A 14168-nucleotide genomic window follows, 5' to 3' on the forward strand; every position below is an offset into this window, starting at 1 on the left:
ATATATATATATATATATATATATATATATATATATATATATATATATATATATATATATATATATATATATATATATATATATATATATATATATATATATATATATATATATATATATATATATATATATATATATATATATATATATATATATATATATATATATATATATATATATATATATATATATATGTGGTTGAATGCGTTTTCGCGGAGAAATATTTGGTTGTTCAGATCTGAACAACCACATGCTGGGCTTTGCCCACACCGGATGTTCATATTCTCAATTTTCCCCTGAGGATGGCTGGGCGAATCTGGCCGAAACGTAGGGACCATGATTCCACACGGAATCAAAAAAGTACGCGGAGTAATCCGACTCCTAGAAATATTAACCATATATATATATATATATATATATATATATATATATATATATATATATATATATATATATATATATATATATATATATATATATATATATATATATATATATATATATATATATATATATATATATATATATATATATATATATATAATATTAAATAACAATATTAAATAATCTTGGAAGGTTTGGAACGCTTTGGTCTAGTAAATTCTTCACATAAAATTCTATGGCGCTTAATTCTTAATAATAAAATTATTAATAAGCTATTCTGCTTTAGAGTAATGCACTTCAGCACTTGCCAACTCATATAAAAAAGAACCACTCTACATTGAAAAAGCTTTCAATATGCTTTGTATAAACATAAAACTCCCGATTACCTTCACCATATAATACGCTTATATCTGAAAGGATAAGGATATGTATTTTCACTAAATAATGAACTCTTGGTACCACGTAATATCCCTGTAGGTGAATTAATGTGAAAGCGGCTTCAAATAAAAACATCTCTACAAAATAATTTTGGAAATTCAATTTAATGAATTTTAACTTCAAAAATTAATAATTCAAATCGAGCGTATTGATTTTTGGGCTTTTTATGTATAAATGGAATATATTTATAAATTGGCTGTTAATTAATATCATGTAGCAGTTAATTATTAGTTTGCTATGACAACGCCTAAACGATCGGGAGCAGGGCTCGCGAATTTTATATGTGTATTTAAAATCTTAAAATGTTATTTTATTTTCATTTTCAAAATTTTTAACTAAGACAGTTCAAATTGTAGATATATTATATTTTACCGTCAATTAGCAATATTTTTAATTATGATAATAACCTTGACGTATTGATTCATTGTATGTCACTTGATTTTATTGTACATTTTACTGACTATTTAAAATGTGCATTTCGATAAAATATTTTTTGTAGCTGTCAAACATTTGCCTCCAACAAAGCTGTGTGACAGGGCTAGTTATAAAAAAAATTAAAAACACATCGTTCACTTTCGACAATTTGTCTTTTACGCTTCGTCGAAGAAATCTTCATTTTTCAACTTGTCTCTAGACGAGAGAGAATACAAAGAATGTATAAAAAAGACAAGAAAAATCGCTTTCATTATTGCGCGAAAAATAAGTTAGCAAGAAGTATAAAATATAATAAAAAAAGCTACGTAATTTATGTGAAGCTTGAAGCATTGATCATGAGATTTTCTCGCTAAATTTGAATACGTCACATTCGCTTCATCCGCAATACGTCAAGCTGAACGCAGTCCGGAAAATCTGGACCGTTCGGAACAAAACTTTTGAATAGGATTTTAATAACAAAAAATGTGTCCCACTTTGAGCGTTCAAAGTGTGGTCACCGTGGACGGCAAAAGTTTCCGGACCATCGTTTGTACAAGACAAGAAATCTCGTGCAAGTTACATTAGAAAACACACACTCGGATACAATTTACAACGGCTGTACTTTATGAGCAACCTATACTTGCATTCACAGAACTAACTGAATAATTTAACTGCACTGTGTTATTTTTAAATTTAACATATTAATTTTGTTTGATTAAATTAAAACCGAACGGTAAATGTATGCGTATAAAACAACATAGACTCTGTTAAAACAAATGTTACGTTAAAACTTATCATAGCTATAAAATAATTTAAAAAAATATTTATTCTTGTGCTATAGATTCAAAGTAAAATTAAAATTCATAAGCTTCTTTAATTTTAATATACATGAATTACACATGAACTAAATAAAACTTTAATTTTAATTATGAGCGTATATCGTTGTACAAAATCTTATTAAAATTCTGGCTGTTCCCTTATGAAAGTTGAGCTCTTAATCAGATGCAAAGGTTTAATTTGATGTACCTACTTCCAGACTGGCAAAGTAAAAATGTTTTCTCTAAAGTGGAATAAAATAACGTTCACTCGTGATTACCTGCAGTAAGCTTAAGATGACAAATTGAAGAAGCTTATTAAGTTTTATGAATAAATGTATGTCCTTATCTTCGGGTTGATTTTTTTTTTTAAACAAAAATGGTTGTAAATTAAATATAATGTCCAACAATTAAAAAGTGATTCCATACGTCAAGTTAGATCAGCTTATGCGAAGAGAGAAGCGGTGGCTTTTGCGATCTTCGCTGGTCTAAAGTTAAATCGGATTCCTCTTGATTGCAGTATATGTGGCACTGTTGGAGGGATCTTAAAATCCGATGCTTTAAATCTGAAGCGTATGTTTAAGTTTAAAATCTCTGAGGGAAACGGATCTTTGCTTATCCTCATTTTTATATCCATGAAATATTTTGTTGTCCGCCCTTTTTCGGGACGACGACAACTAATTATTGAAAGGTGGAGAGTTTTTATGAAATGAATTGTTGTTAGACGCTAAGGGAGATTAGAAACGGATGCGCGCGTTATTTTTTATCCAGGTGATGGATATTTCATTATTTTTTTATTTGTTTAAAAACACGTGCCGATTTGCTTTTTTTATAAATAAATATCAAAAGTTAATCCCTCCAATTGTGATTCAAATAATTTAATTAACAGGTTTATTTTATGCTGCAAAGAGGGTTTTATTGTTAACGTTGTTCTTGGGTGTTTTAGTATAACGACTTTAGTATAGGTTTTGTTTTTAAATCACTCTTGTTCAATTGATCACATTTATTATAAGAGTGTGTAGATATAAATACTTTAGATAAGTGATTTTTTAGGATTTTTATCCCATCATCCCATAGGGATCAGGGTTACGACAATGGATCTAATATGCGAGGTAAAAATATTGGCCTTCAAAAGCGCATATCAGACATTAATCCAAGAGCACTATTTTTTCCTTGTAATGCTCATATTTTAATTTTAATTTAAGTTTTTATTTAGGAGTTATATAAAAAAACTTCTGCTTGGATACTTTTAAGCACATTTCAAATTTTATTCTCAAACATATAAATAAAATATTATTTTAACTTGCTCATGCTATATACCGCTTTAAAGCTCTACTACTATACTATGCAAGTTCAAAGAGCCGATTAACTGTCTCAATATATATTGCGCAATAATATAAATAAATTGCACATGCAACACTTTGACGTCGCAGTAATAAGCAATTTATCCCAACTATTCAGGGCACACGATACACGGAATATTCCTATGGAAAATTTATAGCGGCGCGTTGGGCGCTCGTGCAAATTGATATAAATTTATGTGTGTTGTTGGGGGGCAAAAAAAGGTGTTGTACGCGTATAAACATCCGGTGTGAAAAATGAAATCCGATTCGCGAGTGAGCCGTTTGATTGGGCCTTATTGATAACTGTAAATCAATCCGGGGGCGTATTTGAATCGATCCGGAAAAGGAAGCAGATTTATGGGCAGTGGTACAATTTCGTCTTTTGGTGTCGAAATTAAAGCTATCAGTCATGGCGATGACGATGGCATCACTCATTTTGATTGTCGTTGTTAAAATGTAAACTTATACCTATAGGCGACACCCGAGACCTATGGGTCTATATTCACCGGACGGGTGAAAAAAAGCAATGACAGCACGACAGAATAATATTTTATATTTTTAATTTTTTTTTTTTTTTAATAATATGGCCCACAAATAAATATACACAATTCATAATGTAAATAAAGAAGTTTTTTTCGGTGTTTTAAAGATTTTTTGTAAAAATCCATTGTAAAATTCATGTATACTAAGACAAGCTAACAACATTTCTATTGACAACTAGAAAATATCATAAAAAGTTCCAAATTTAAATTATTCTAAAATGTCAATGAATACTTTAATACTTTTATTGTTACACAATAGTAGCATTTCGACAATTCTTCTTTATAATATTTAACTGCATGTCCATATCTACAGCATTCAGAGCAGTGTACGCCACAGCTTCCAATTTTACACACGTACATTCGCGCGTGCTAGAGCCGAGTCAAGAAGAAAGTCGTATACGTCGCACGAAAATACGATTGTGTGTTGTTTTTATTTCTAATATTTAAATTTTAATAAATAAAAAATTTAAATAAATCTTGGTTCAATAAAAAAATTTAGGTAATGTTATTAAAAATATACAAGCAATTGAAGCATTCCTGTCGTGGGTAGTAGCTTCAAAGTTTTCGATTGCGTTAGTTTATGATTTGTGGAGGACGATTGTACAGCGAATTGTCCCTTACGAATATCTCCTTCTGGAAGGCGTCAGTGCTTATTTTTGAGCACGTGTCCTGGAGGTGATTGCTCGTACAGGAAGCGAGGCTTAAGTCCGAGGTCGAAGATGACAATACTTAGTTTTAAAAGTGGAAGCTGTGACGTTTGCTGATTTAGAGCATATTGTAACTCTATGCGGTAAGAAGTCCTTTGTATAAGTACTAGTTTTAATAAGTATATATGTATTATATATGTCAGTAGGATTTATCGTACAAATCCTATGGTAAACACTAGTTTTTGCTCCTGCGTAGTGGCTCCTTTAGTTCCTTTAATTGATTAAATGATTTTAAATACAATATCTATCACACTTTTTGTGTTAAGTCTCTTGTTATATAAAACTAATTGATATCCCAAAATATCTTAAAAATGGCCGCTACATCGTATTTTTAAATCTTCAGTTACTCAGTGAGCTGTCTAATTGCAACCAATCTATATAAAGTTAATACATTCCACTCATTAAGTTGTATGCAAAGAGCATTGTGCTGTGAGATCACATTTTTTTTTAGCAAAATCAACATTGTGTCACAAATCGTGACATGCGCCGCGGCGCGTAAATAATTTCAATTGCAAATGGAACGTTTTTAAAGCTTTTTTTATTTTTAGTATCATGCAGCAACGATTTCGCGCTAATTCCACTTTGAAATTGCACTCTTCATAATAAATAAACGAATGGCCCGGTACGCGTGCAAAATGCGAAAACAGCGCCAGCAAAAATCACCAGCAGCGGTGGTTATTATCAATTCGGGTACACTTTTTGCCTTTGGAAATTTCATCCTTTTTGCACATTTGGCCTGATTTAAAATTGTGTTATCGCGGTTTTTCGCCACGTGACGCTTTTCCGGAAGCGAAAAAGTGCACTCTGCCGATCGACGCGTGTTTTGCCGCAATTTCCGATTAATTGAATCACGTTGAGTTGTAAAAGTTAAATAAAAACTGATTCATTACTTTTATGTTTGCAATTACGATTGTAATTAAAGTTTGGGAATACATTAATTATTGCTTATTTTATTAAGTAATTTTATTATAAAATACACTTAACAAATATGATAAAAACATACATATAAAATATTATATAATATAAACCCAAACAGAATATATAAAAAAATTGTTAAATTGATTTCTTAATGCACGATGGTGTTTCTATGTTTCATTGGGGAACTAGCTACATTTTTATTTTTGCGAAACATCGTAGGAATATTATTATACATTTTTTTATGCATATAAGATATTCTCTATGAGCTGTATTAGCTGTTTATTAGAGAATTTTCAATACCAGATATGTACGACCTAGCTTGATTTTAATTAACTATCACGATATTCATCGGTGAGATTAGGAAAATCTTGGTAAACCTAATCTGTGATGATCGATTGGAATTATAATTATATAATAATCACTAATTCTGACTTCCCAGACACCATATAAATTTAAAAACAAATTACATCTCCATACAGGTGCTCGAATTTTTTTAAATGGGATTATTTCCTATAGGAACTTTCTGCACATCTATTTTTATGGACACTGGTTATTTCAGACATATTATTCCAGACAAAAATATTTTAAATATTAAACAAAAAAATAAATTAAGGTAGACATTCGGATTGTTTAATTTTTAAGCACGGATTTTAATGTAACAAGTAACAATGAATACATTTTTTCATTTATGAAAAAACGTAAATTTCAAGCTCGTCTTAATTACATTTTTTCATTATTAAAAGCAGCATGTTTGTCTTAATCTGTTCGAAAGGATCATCATACAACATAATAGTAGTAACCAAATAAAATTTATCACTCGCGTAACATTTATATCCGATTTCCATTACTACATAGGTTTATGTTATTATTTTAAGTTAAGAAGTAATAATTAAACAGAATTTGACTATATGTGGTTATACTTAAATCAACTGGAAACAGAGATTTTATCATAATTTAATCCATTTTTTAAAAAAATACGATCCATTGTTACGAAATGTGGTCTGAAAATCATGCTGGGAAAGAATATTTCAAAATCATATATGAGGAGTAATTAGTACAAAGTAGAGATTATATTAATAGGAATACTACTCGATAGCTAAAGGGATTGTCGGTTTCATCATCTGAACAACTTATCTATTTATAAAAAGGCCCAGTTTCATTTGCGATAAAAGCATTTTTACCGTTGATGAAAAAAAAGGGTATCTGCTTTAAAAAAAGAGACATAACAGATTATTTTATTATTTAAAGTTATATATCATACATTTTAAGAATTTATACTATTATTTTGTTACTGGTGTATTAATTTGACAATTCAAGACACATAGTATCAGACTATTTATAGTGTGTAACGGCATGATGGAGATTCTAAATCAGTACAATTTGCGACGTCACTATTCTCTGGAATGTGCAATTCAAAGATGATGTAAGGGAAACTCGGTAATGTTTATTGTTTTTTTTATTCAAAATAAGGTCTAATAATTTCAAGTGCAAGTGCTTTAAAATGGCTTATGAATACTTTTGCTGTATTTTAATTTATTGTCTCTCATCATGCTTATATATTCGAACAACAAAATATCTGAAGGTCGTTAATGCAGATGGGTAAATAACAATGGTGGTTTTTATTCTATAAGACGCATTGTCTATTGACACTATTTATTCACAAAAGAGTAGCTTTTCTGGAGAGCGTTTAAAGACATGCTAAATGGATTGTTTGTTAAGTTACAAAATTGTGTTATATTATATTATCTATTAGTGGCAGGGTGTCGAGAAAAAATATAGTCGATCGCAATCCTGAACAAGTTGAAATCATATAATTGTACATAAATTATGTTTTTACTGGTAAAAATATATACCTACCGGTGAAAATGTATTCCAATATAATTTCACTGAAATAACATATTTTAAAAAATATTTTTGGGATGGATTTTTTTTTTAAATAATTTAAGTATATCTGGTTTAGAATCAGGAACGACATTTTAGATTTTTCGAGAGGGGGAGGCAATAGTTGGCTAATCAGTGTTCGATTTCATTGTGATTCATAGTATTTCATTAAATGCCATGCATTTTTCTGACCAAATTTAAGGGGACTAGCCGTCAATATCATGCGATTTAATGCCGTTGGAGCACCTAAAACCCAGCATCGACCAAGTTAGAAATATACGAAAAAGTCATCAAAAATTACTTTGAAAGAATCCAGTTCTCATAACTAATATTTAAATCATTTTTAAAAAAACTAAATATATCATTAAATTTTTTTATAAATTTAAATGGATTACTTGCAACCTCCGTTCTTATAATAAATTCATTTTATGCAATAAAAAAGTTATAAACATCTAAACTGCAAGTGATTTAGAAAAAAATAATAATTTAATTTAATTAATATTTTATATGCCGAATTATTATGGACGCACACAAATCTTGAATTTGCAGGATGTTGAAAAAGTTGTAAAATTACTTGCTACATAAATAGCTGTAAATATAAATACATAAGCTTATTTTTAGCTTAATTATATGTATTCGATTAGCATTGATGGTCCACTTATTAAAATTCGCTTAAAAATACAAACCCACGTTTGGTAGCCAGTAATCGTTTTTCACAATAGTATCCGATTACCTACGCATAATTCGATTTACCGTCTAAGGATTACGATGTAATATCAAAGCATAACTTTCAAGCACCGATTCCCTGGATTAAAAGTTAATTACGAAACTCGATCGATCGGCGCACTGAACTTAACGACGGGTAATGGATAAAATTTCACTTACAAATTAAATTTAATCTATCCGCAAGTTTTACTAATCCGCTCCGTGTTTGTTTGCTGCTTGTTGGCCGAATTGTTTTAAATAAGTTATTCGGGGCCAATTAGGCTATTTCATCGTTCAAAGCCATTTGTGGCGTGTTGTGAATTTTTGAAATTTTAGCCTTTGTGCCTAGTGCTTCATCTGCCTGAGAAGCCTTACGAAGTCGTAGAATGGATCGAATCGAATTTAAAAGTTATTCAGTGAAAGACATACTTTGTAATCTAGTTATGGTGAAACGTATTTAGTAATTTATACATCCAAATGCTGCATTGTTAACATAGCGTCCGATGAAATATCAATGAAAATCGAACGGTACTTTTAATTCGATTACGTAGAGTAATTCTAAAAGACGAGACAACAATAAAGTAGCAAAATAAGTAAAATACTTTTTAGAGCTATTATAGCTTGAAAAAACACTATATCGAAACAGTTAAACATTATTAATACATAAATAAAAATAAATTGCTTTTAAAAAGTGACATTTTTAGCAATGATATACGAAAGATCTTGATTTTTTTTTCAAGTAATATTTTTTTTCATTTTGCAAAAAAATTTTAAAGAAAAACTTTTTTTTTTAATATATCCATTAATTATTACTCAATAATTTTAAGCAAAATTTAATTTAAAAAAATAATGCTAATAGTTCATTTATATTTTGGTATTAAAATCGATTAGATAAATTAAAAAAAAACGGTATCTTTAAATGTATCCATTAATTCAAAAATCATAAAAATGTAATTTATTAGCTGTCGGTTCTTCACTGTCATGAGGTACCGAAGCTAAAGAGTGTGCGAATATCCTCAACTTTGCATTTTAAATATTATTTCAAATGCAGTTTTTTAAATGAATAGCTTCACAATGACAATTAAAATATTGTAAAGCTGTTCTCTATATAGTATAAAGAGATGAAAATCGCACGTTTGCATTTGAGATATATGCTCATTTTTTACCGTTATCGCGTTTCTGCGTAAATTCGAACATTATATAAACAAATATTTTAGATATGTTATACTTTGAGTCAATATCATTTTTGAATTTCACTTAAAAATAGGCTTATAACTTAGCTATATATTTATGAAAGAAAATATTTCATATTATTTAAAATTAGATTTGTAACTTAGCTTGATAAAAATTAACCTAATATCGTATATTATTTCAAATGGGTACAAAACTTTTGTATATAATAATCGATAGCATTGCAGTTTCTTTAAATATTATTAAAACGTTACATTTTGTATATTGTGAAAATAGGTTTGCAGCTTATTTGAATAAAAATAATAAATATCATCTGTTACACATACGCTAAGAAATATGCTACTTTAGTTTGTTCTACTTAAATAAAGCTACAACACAATCAATGACCTATATTTGTCGCAATGTGATCAAATATTATGTTGTATATTTTTAGTGTTTGTGTGCCTGCTTTCTTAAAATTTTGTTTTTCTCGTTTAACCGATTTAAAAATAAAAAAGCTTGCTATATTACATTGATATATAAATTACATAAGAATTACATAAAGGTTTACACCTTAATAAACAAATTAAGCATTAAATTAAATTTTAATAATTAGAGTCGCACCATATGTTATTTTATAATTAAAAATAAATGCTTTATGTGTTATTATGAATGCAGATTTTAATTACAAAAAAATCACAAATATAAAATCAAAAGTGAAAAGTAAGCATATTATGTGCCTCAAAAATATTAATTTTCCAACCTTTATCAATTTTCGCTAGAAATTTTATTTGCTACCTTTTTTAAAGCAAAGCTTTTTCCTGCGCAGCAGAATATATCTTTATAACTTTCTAAATAGAACAAATAAAATGCACAATAATAACTCAAAAATATGTTTTTTTTTTTATTTCCGCAATTATTATTTTGCTTTTCAGCGATTATTTTGTATAGCCATGGCTATTATAAATAACATAAAGATAAAAATAAAAATTGCACGAAAGCAAAAATAGGATAATTGAGCATTATTATTGATAATATTATACACTTTGGAAAAAATAACTTACAGATAAAAAAAAAAATTCAAGTTAGTCAGTATTAAATGCTTTTAAAAAATGTAAGACAAATATTCGAACAACGATTTAAAAACATGAAAATATATTTAGTATACTAATATTCATATATAATTAATTTCAGTTTTTTATAATTTATACACAAAACATTTTTTTTATTTAGCACTACTTAAAAGCATAAATATTAATAACACTAGTTATTACTATATACGAGGCACATTACTTAAGGGCGCAGACCCTTGACAACGCGCCATCTATGGGTTGTTGCCAGTGTGGTGAATTTTGTTGTCATCGTTCTCACAATGACAACAAAACAAACATACGCTAATAAGGATGTTTTAAATGTGATGAAGTTTTCAGTGTAGCTGGGTAAGGATAGCTGCTGTAGCTGCGATTAATTGTTAATTTAATTGAAACAAATAATAAAGGCACAATATTATTAGAAGGCATCACAAAAGATTATTCATGATAATTTATTATTTTTTAAATAGTCATATATATAATATATAATATACATATGCTTTTAGATAGTTAGATAGATTAGTCGCTCGTTCACTATTTTAAGCGTGTATCTTACATTGTTCGACGATATTACCGTAGAACGTGATACGCGGATAAAAGGAAATACCTTTGAAAAACCAATTTCCCCTTTGGCGAATATACGTAAACGTATTCCGTTATACACAAATATATATTTACTATTTTATTAGCGTGTTGTGAAGTTTCAATATATATGCACATATATACAGGTGCTTTTTCTTCTCGGCTACGAGCAGAAACGCGAGCTCTCTGTCTTTTTTAATCTGAACTGTATACATTACAATACGAGACGTTCTCTCTGTGGATTTTTATTTAATGAAGGATTTGCTAAAAATGATTCTGATATTCAGATTCTGCTCTCAAATATGATTTTTTAATTTATTTAATACAACCAATGGAATTACAGAATATATGAATGACCTAATATGTTGATGGATTGTTACAGGAATAAGGAGCGATTGTAACTCTACTTTTTTATATATATTATGTAATAGTATTCGTGGTTATAATACATACGTATATTATGCTTTTTGGTATTTTTTAAAATTGCCTTTTGCCACTTTGCTTTGTCAGTTCCGTGCTAGTTATTTCACGCCAACGAACATGTTTATATCAATATTTTAATTTGCAATCGTTTGAATTTATTCCGAGTTTGCACTGGATTTTATTTTCTATGGAATTTATCATAAAATATTTTTTTCTGTTTAACAAGCATCTAAAGTTATTTTTTGCGCTATTTACGTTTTTAAAACTTTCCGTACGGACCTAAAACAATTTACGTCGCTATTGAGAGATGCAATTTTGCTCGCGGTGCAATTTCCTACGTTGTCGCAATTGTCGGAGTCGCATCTTGCATCAAATCAGAAATAAAACATTCAGAAGACTGCTACTGAGAAAAATGCAAATGCTACCAATATTAAAAGCACGCCAAGAAACGTGCTGTGGAATAACGACGTTGTGAGATAAAACGCGGAACTTTCAAGATAAAAAAATCACATCTGCTTATTCTCCTAACTTTGAAAACTTGAAAGAAATTAAAATTTAATTTAATTTAATTAATCACAAAAAACAAATATAAACCAGATGAAACCTAACGCCGCGGAAAATTTCACGAGATCCTTTTAATTCGCAGTTAAAATTAACTGCAGCCGTAAAACGTTCGACGAGAACCGTTTATCAGCCGGTGTGCGCGTATGAAGTTTCTTTTGCAAAATTTACATGTTATACGGTAAGGTAATTCAAGTTATATGTATGCGCTTTGAAGTTACTTTAAGTTTACATAACTTCGTTGCTAGTATGTACTAATCGATTTATGTTTTCATAGTTAAAGCTTTATGATATCCAATCAACTGTTATAAGATTATTTTGGATCAAAGTATAGTATTTCAACTTAACTGATTTATTTAATAATTATGATACATACCTTGGTGTACTTTTATTATATTTATATTTATGTATACATATATTTAGAAGTGCTAAAAACCGTTCCGTAGCAATAAAATAATTGAACTGACTTACATAGTGGTTTTCTCTCATTTTTAATAATTAATGTCAAATTTTTTTTAACAATTGTCAACTACAATAAAGACTAAACACAGTGTGGTTTACATCATTTTATTGATATAAATCTTCCAGGTTTTAGGTAAACTTATCATAATTTCATCTACATACAATTTATTTTGTAATGATAAAATTAATTTTAAATGTTAATGCAATTGGTTGTATTAAATAAAAACTATTAAATGATTACTTGTTATTTTGAGGTTTTAATTCCATGCTTATAAATTTTGCATTATTAAGTATTTTTTCCGCAAAATGCTTTACATTGATTTTTAAAGTTGCTTCAATAGTAAATCTTTGCTTGCAACTATAGATATTATTTACTAAAATAAGAATATAAACAAGATTTATAAAACAACTGTAATTATATTTTAAGTACAACCTTTCTTTAGTTGGTAACAGAAAAAAAATAGCATTGCATTTTTTTTTTTAAAAACATATATTTCGCGCAATTTTTTTAAATACGTTTTTTACTCATATATAATTATTGCTTATATTTAACAAAAATATTCGGTTATTTGGGTAAAAATATGTCTGAATAAAAAAAAATGTACAAATAGTAGAAAGAATTTCGTGTATGCAATACCTGCTTTTGTTTTTATTTCGCCAGCCATCTCTATCACAAAAAAGGGCGCGGTCATTTCTCTGTTACATAACAGAATTACTAGGAACTGCTATGTACCGTTAGATTTGAACATCAGAACATAAACTTTCATGTACAAATTTACTATTTTTTGTCACAAAACCTCAATTGAAGCAACATGGAAAAGGTTAATTTTTAATTCTTAACATCGATCCAGTATTGTGTTACTGTATTTGAAAGATTATATTTTATTGCACATATACTTTTGATGATTTATTCAAAAAAAGTTTATAAGTATATAAATATAAAAATAATACTTTTTATGTTTGTATTTAATATTTTCAAATGGAGCAAATCTTCGACACACAAATATCCTAAAAATAATTCAGATTTAATTTCACCCAAATTCAGCCTTAAAGAGTCCGCAAGCCAAACTAACAATGATAAATGCGAGTGCAATTACTTCAAGGCCTTCAGGCTCCCGCTTCTAGGGGACGACAAATTATTTTCAAAAAAAAATTAACGAGAACGAAAGTGAAACCATTTGTCAAACTCACCTTTCGTTTATCTGCGGCATTGTATAAGAGAATGTTTTCCGCTGTTAGCTCAGCTGGTAGGCCTCGCTAATTACTTAAAGTTTGTACTGCAATAAATTTGAGTTCCGACTTTTCTTAAGGCCACGCAGCGAGTTAGAGTTGCGAGTTTAATTCTCAGACATCTTGATTGATAATGAAATTTCGTCATTCGACGGTCGGCGAAAACGGTGTCTGCTTTACCTTAGGCGTTCGCACATCAATCAGTCTTTATGCCGTGGATAGAGTTAAAAATATTACACCCCTCCCTTACGTTAATACCCTGAGAGTTTAACCTTATTATTCACGAGCTAAAATAGCTTGAATAATGCGATTTGTTAAAAAATCTCGTGAAGGGGTAGATTTTTTTGCTCTACTGACAAATGGCAATTGATCAGTAGCATAAAACAGTTTTTAAATTATTTAAATGGATATTATAAGAGTTACTTATTATTAACGAATAGTTTAGCTGTAGCAAAAATTAATTGACAAAACATTAACTATAATTTGCTGCATAATATATGCA

The 14168-nt window shown here is 28.8% G+C and overlaps 1 protein-coding gene across 4 annotated transcripts in view; it reads right to left on the reverse strand.

Moving 5' to 3' along the window:
• Nucleotides 1-14168, reverse strand: part of LOC148232809 (uncharacterized) — a 449135-nt gene that overhangs the window by 409888 nt on the left and 25079 nt on the right. The window lies entirely within an intron of this gene.

Source organism: Plectrocnemia conspersa, unplaced genomic scaffold (assembly GCF_051122295.1).
Source record: "Plectrocnemia conspersa isolate PC_06_02 unplaced genomic scaffold, ASM5112229v1 ptg000008l, whole genome shotgun sequence".
NCBI lineage: Eukaryota > Metazoa > Arthropoda > Insecta > Trichoptera > Polycentropodidae > Plectrocnemia > Plectrocnemia conspersa.